The sequence below is a fragment of the Ictidomys tridecemlineatus genome, unplaced genomic scaffold (genome assembly GCF_052094955.1).
Source record: "Ictidomys tridecemlineatus isolate mIctTri1 unplaced genomic scaffold, mIctTri1.hap1 Scaffold_225, whole genome shotgun sequence".
In the NCBI taxonomy this organism is placed as follows: domain Eukaryota; kingdom Metazoa; phylum Chordata; class Mammalia; order Rodentia; family Sciuridae; genus Ictidomys; species Ictidomys tridecemlineatus.
In genome coordinates this window covers 48,462-54,461 of record NW_027521943.1, presented here as the reverse complement: position 1 = coordinate 54,461, position 6,000 = coordinate 48,462, and the positions used below count along the sequence as shown (strand labels likewise).

Sequence of the window (6,000 nt, the reverse complement as noted above, 5' to 3'; positions counted from 1 at the left end):
ATGTACACACACACACATATTCGGCAAGACTTTTGAATTAGTGTAAAACTAGTGGATTAGTGAACATCTGGCTTTGGGTTTGTTGAAGGTAGGGCCTTCACTGCCCATTCACTAAGTATGGTGTCCATCGGGGGCATTTCAGACTTCAGCCTCCTACTGATGCTGTTCCCATGCTGTGGCTGGGGACACGGAGGGTGCACAGCCCCTGCCTGAGGCAACAATGCCTATGCCTCTTTACAGGTGCCCTGTGGAGGTGTGTCCAGATAGCCATTGGTCCATGAGGCAGTGACTCTCTTCTGTTGTCAAAAAGAGTAGCATAGGTTTTACAGCAAACAATTGTTTATTTTTAGATCTAAGCTGGAACCTGAGCAAAGTACAAAGACAAGAGAATCCACATCCTCTGAGAAAGTTTCACAGAATCCTTCAAAAGACTCTGAAGAAACACTTGCCACTGAAGAGCATCCAGGTATGAGTTAAAGTTCAAGCCTTGCCCTGCATTCCTTCCTCATGGCACTAGGCAGAGTGCAGAGGACAGAAGCGGCAGCCCAGCCCCTGTCAGCTGCGTGTGTGGTTGCTGGAGCCAAGGCCGGCGGGAGGTGGCCGTGGTTTTGTCTGTCCACAGTTGGCTGAAAAGAGCCATCCAGTCACCTGGGAGCTGGGGTCCAGATGAAAGGGCCTGCTTGAGCTGTACACTGCCCGGGGATTGGGCTCTGCTGAAGGGCCGAGGGAGGCAGTGCTACCCTCCAGGAAAAACCCTGTGCTCTCAGCACCGTCCTGCCAGTCCTGCCAGGGTGAGCATGTAATCTCAGTGGCTTTTGTAGCTAGTCAAGCCAGCAGGACAAGGTGCAAGAGTGAGTTTATGTGCTGCCTGTCGCTGTGGATACTAGGTACCCCATAACTTTTTAGACTTTATATCCTGTTGTCATGGACATCTTCATTCTGTGTGTACCCAATGCAGAGGACACCTGTTAGTGCACGTAGCACAGAGATATCCACACTACGTGTCTCGCAGGCAGGGGTGCTGGGGCCAGGAGAATCTGGGCACCTTTGCTTCCTCTGTTGTGGTCTGTCGTGGGGTGTGGGGCTCAGGCCCGCGTGCTCACAGGCATGGTTGTCACCCTCACAGAAGCCCCCTGCAGGTACATTCCACGAGCCTTCCTTACTTTGGAGAGGAATCAGTTGCCTCTGCAGGGTAGGAAATAAGTGGTTAGAGTGAAAAAATGCTGCATTTCATGGTTAAAGTCCATGTAGGCACGAGGCCATCTCCTGTCTAACCCAGCTCTCTTGGCCTTTAGGAGAGCACTGTCTGGCATGTTGGAGACAGAGGGCATATGAAGAGTGCCCCTTTGAAGGTGTCTGGAGCCCAGCTCCAGCACTGACAGCACTCAGATATCAGTTCACCCATTTTTAAAATGGGGATGATAGTACCCACCTTTCAGGGATGTGGGGAGATTAGTGGTAGTCACTGGGGCTAAAATCTTTCATGCTTCAAAGGACCTCATCAAAAAAGTGAAGACAACGCGCAGAATGGGAAGAAGTGTTTGCAAATTATATATCTGATAAGGTGCTTGTATCTAGAATATAGAAAGAACTCTTTACAACTCAGTACTACAAAAACAAACTAGTTAAAAATCAGCAAAAGATCTTAAGTTTCTTAAAAGAAATTTCAGATGGCCAGTAAGCACATGAAGAGGTGCTCCGCATCCTTAGTAATCAGGGAAATGCAAATGACAGTCCCAGTAAAGAACCAGCTCACACCTGCTAGGACTATGGGAGAGTGCAAGAGCAGGTAGCATCAGATGTCCCCAAGGGTGCAGAGAAGCAGTGCTGGGCAGAAGACTGTTTTTTGTGGCAAAATTAGGCTTTGAGTTGAAGCACGGTAAGAAGCCACTGGTGGGTTTGAAGCTAGAGCATGATGTGGTCTGGGTTAGTTCCTAAAATCCCTGATACTGCTGTGAGGGGTTAGCACAGAGGCAAACAGATGGGCCAGGAATCTTGCAACAGCCCAGGCACAAGGTAGTGTGGGCCTTTGGGGAGGCCATGGTAAAGGGGTGAGAGAAGCACTTGCTGCATTTCGGAGCCTGAGCTTATCTGGTAAGTGGAACATGAGATGTGAAGGATAAGAACAACCGGGGGTGAACAGCCTGCAGGCTTGGGGTTGGAGCAATAGGTAGATGGTGGACGGGGAATGGTGGCCTTGCTGCCTGAGGTGAGCACAGCTAGAGGTGGGGTTTGGCACTAAAGCTCAGGAGAGTGGGAAGGAATCAATACAGTGGCCTGCACTCCTTCTAAGATGCCCTTTGGATGTACACAGTATGTGTTGGAGTGAGCAGGGAGAGCTTAGAGCTGGGGTGGGGGAGGGGGGTTCCTGAGAAATAGGCAGTTTGCAGCCATTGGCCTGGATGCATCCGAGAGAAAGAATGGATGAGGAGAACCCAAAAGTAACGGGAGTTAACTGTGGGCTGGGCTAAAGCACAGAAGGCCTTGAACACTAGACCAAGCATCTGAACTCGACACCACTTTGGGTGCGGCATGCAGTGAGCTACAGGGTTCAGGACAAGGCTTCAGATGGCCATGGAATCAAAAGTGCTATAAAGACCTAGACTGCTTGGTTCAGACATGAACAAGGTTTATTTTTTTTGTTTTAAAAAATTGAAATGGGCACCGTAATGAAAACAGACAGGAGACAGCAAGCTCTTAGGGGTGGAGTAGGATGGATGGAAAGTGCAACTCCCCTGCCCAAAGGATGTCATCCCAATGAAATGGTAGCTTGGTTTGTAAGGATGCGTTCAGCCAGGCCTTATAAATATATTTTTCCTGTGATGACAGTTGTGATGAAAACAGTTTTCCTGCACTGTTGTGGTGGAAGTGGAGGATTTTTGTGAAGATTTCTTTCCAGTGACAACCACATCTTTCATGCCTGGTCTGCTGTCTCCAGCCTGCTGCTGTCATGAGTCCTTTTCATGTCAGAAGACCCTGGATTTGTGCTCATCTCTTAGGACTGAGATCAACTACAGGAAATTTACTGAGGTTGAGGAAGAAAGGGAAAAGAAATGGTATTGTCTTTTGAATTGATGGCAAGCTCAGAGGTACTGCTGAGATTCACACAGGCACATTTGGAGGCAGAGACCTTTTTACAGTCCTCCTGGAGGAGTAGCCCCTGCCCTTTCACTGCTGTCCTCAAGCCCTGGGTACAACCCATGCAGATCTCTCCAGCATTGTGCTGAAAGCAGGCCTTTCTAGGAGCCTGCCTTCTCAATAAACTTCATCAAGGAGCCGTCACTTGACCAACCATGATCAAAAAGTTCTCTAGATTAAACTCTGTACACCCTCCTGTTCAGCAGTTCTGTGGCCAGGCACCCGTCTTGCAGAAACACTCCACAGGGGCATACAGTATTAGACTAGTGAACACTGACCTAACTGAAGGTTTACCAGTGGAGTTACAGTGACCTAAACTGTATCTGGTCAGACACCTATGCCTACAGCTACTCAGGAGGTTGAGGTAGGAGGATCTCAAGTAGGAGGCCAGCCTGGGAAATTTAGTGAGACCCTATCTCAAAATAAAAAGGGATAGGGGTGTAGCTGAGTGGTAGATCATTTGCCTAGCATGTGAAATGCTCTGGATTCCATCTCCAGTACTGCAAAAACAAACAACAACCAAAACAAAACCAAAGAAAACCTTGTATCCTTACAATGGAATATTAAGCAGCAGTTTAAAGAATGAAGTCAAGCTATTTGAACTGATGCAAAATGATCTCCAAGGTAGATTGATAAATCTGAAAAGCAAGTTTGAGGACAGTATGATATCATTGATATCTGTGAAGAATGAGCCACTGCACTCACAAGACTGTATTATTTCTGGGTGTGGGAGATATACAAGGAATTGCATATCTATATGTGAATATGCTTAAATAAAGTCAAGGAGGCTACATCAAAGCAGTGACTCTCAAGAAAAGGAATGAGATTGGGGAGCAGAATTTCATATATATTTTTTATTTTCCCAGTGAAAGCATTCATATGTTGAATAACCTTTTAAAAGTGGAGGGAGGATGTTAGCATGAGAGTGTGTTGTAAAATGAAATGTACTAAAAAAAACTGGTTCTGAAGAATGTCCATTTAGTCTGTAGCCACTGTTGAATTCAGTGCAATATTGCAACTGTCCCTATCTTCCCCACCCTCACACATACACATGCACACATCCACACAATTTAAGGCCTAAATATTGCTGCATATTGACCAATGGATAAATAGAGACAGAGCTGCAAAATAACATTCAGTCTCTTGTTTGTAACACATCTGTATCCTCAGTGACACTATGCTAACATGACTATTTGGCCTTCTATTTTCTTTTTCTTTGTGGTTGTTATTTTGTTTTGTTTTTTTAACAGAAAAGATTTTGACCAAAGCACAGCCTGAATTAGGAACCTGGAGAGATGGCAAAGGTGAAGATGAATTATCCCCAGAAGAAATACAAATGGTAATGCCATTCTCTGCCTCATTATTTATTTTTAATGAGTTATCCTAAGACCATTTCATTGAGTAGTAGCCATCTTAAATGCCCTTCCCTGATATTTGTACCAAAGTTTTAAAAATATAAATATATATTTTATGCATTCCCACTTGATTTCCTAATTCCTGATATGCTTTACATGTGTTTTAAATTTGCAATAGCATAATTGAAAAAGAAATTGCCTTGGGATAACTTTACTAATAATAGATGTTATTTCACCAGCATTAAAATCATCTTTAGATTAAATGGGTCTTTTGTAATTGCCACAATGGTACTTTGTAATTGTTGGAGTGACTGATGCTATGGTAATGAGGGGAAAGCTAAGTAGCACCTCATTGCTGAGATCACCTCCGTGTGGTTACCATTCCCTGTGGCTGGCTGCTCTCCTTTGTCATCTCTGGGTGGGTTTAGAAGAACACTAAGAGGTTGGGCCAGTGCTCTGCAGCTCATCCTCAGCACTGTCTGCCTGTGGCTCCTCCCCCTGTGCTACCAGCTGCTTCCTGGAGTTGCCCTGATGTCATAGTGTCCTTGTCCAGCTTGGAGAACACAGTTCCCACACAGCATGCTCCAGTAGCAGGGTCTGCCAGTCAGAGCCCCTTCATGATTTCTGAGCTTTCTAGTGTTTATTTTCCTCTTAGTGCTCTTGATAGTGGCATGAAGAGGTGGTGGGGTGTCACCTTCTCCTCCTGCTTTTGGCAAAAATTCGGAAGGGTCTTCCCAAAGTGCCCTAACAAATAGGGAGTGAGTCTAGATTTCTAGTCTCTGTGCAGAGGAGCAGTGCAGCCAAAGCCTGTCCAGAGAGGACAGCCTGGCCTCCACCCAGCCTGGACCCCCACAGGTTGCTTCACCTGAAGGCCCTTTTCTCTCACTCCTGTCATGTCTGAGGTCTCCGAGGTTATCTCTTCAGAGAGCCTCCCTGACCAGCCTCCCTGGCCTGGCTCCCAGCCCCACCCCAGTGCTCTACTTTATTTCTCTTCCTCTCCACATGCAGGTGCCACGCAGGCAGCATCTTGGGAATCATTTGTTGGCAGATAAGTGACTCTATTGAGCACAGTGTAAAAGCCATGGTCTGTTCTAACAGGTAAAACAGGATCCTCAGTAGTAACTACTGGCATGCTGTCTTCTCATGTAAAGTGATTATTCATATCTGTGAATGCCCATCTGCCAGGCCTTTCACACATTGTCTCGTTCAGTCTTCACTATGATCAATGAAGTAGGAATGGCCACTATAATACAGATAAAGAAAAGGAGGCACGAGAGCTCCTGACCCCTGCCCAGGGTCACGGGCCAGCAGAGCACCAGAGCCAAGCTCTGGGCCGTAAGTTTCACCTCCAAACCCGGCACATTCTGTACTGTGTCCCTGGTGGGTTCTGTGGCCTAGGTGCGTGGGGCCGCACATGGCTAGCACAGCAGAGTGCCGTGGGTGGCTTCCAGAGGAATCCATACAGCCCCTGGAGCCCCCAACATGCTGAGACCCAGGGGATGGCCAG

General features: G+C 46.8%; 1 long non-coding RNA gene across 2 annotated transcripts in view; it reads left to right on the top strand.

Annotated features, from left to right (window-relative positions):
- Nucleotides 1-348: 348 nt before the first annotated feature.
- Nucleotides 349-6,000, top strand: part of LOC144373084 (uncharacterized) — a 28,185-nt gene continuing 22,533 nt past the window's right edge. For both annotated transcript variants that reach the window (XR_013432874.1, XR_013432875.1), the window contains exons 1-2: nucleotides 349-466; nucleotides 4,389-4,477. This is a non-coding gene — a long non-coding RNA (uncharacterized LOC144373084). The remainder of the gene's footprint in view (nucleotides 467-4,388; nucleotides 4,478-6,000) is intronic.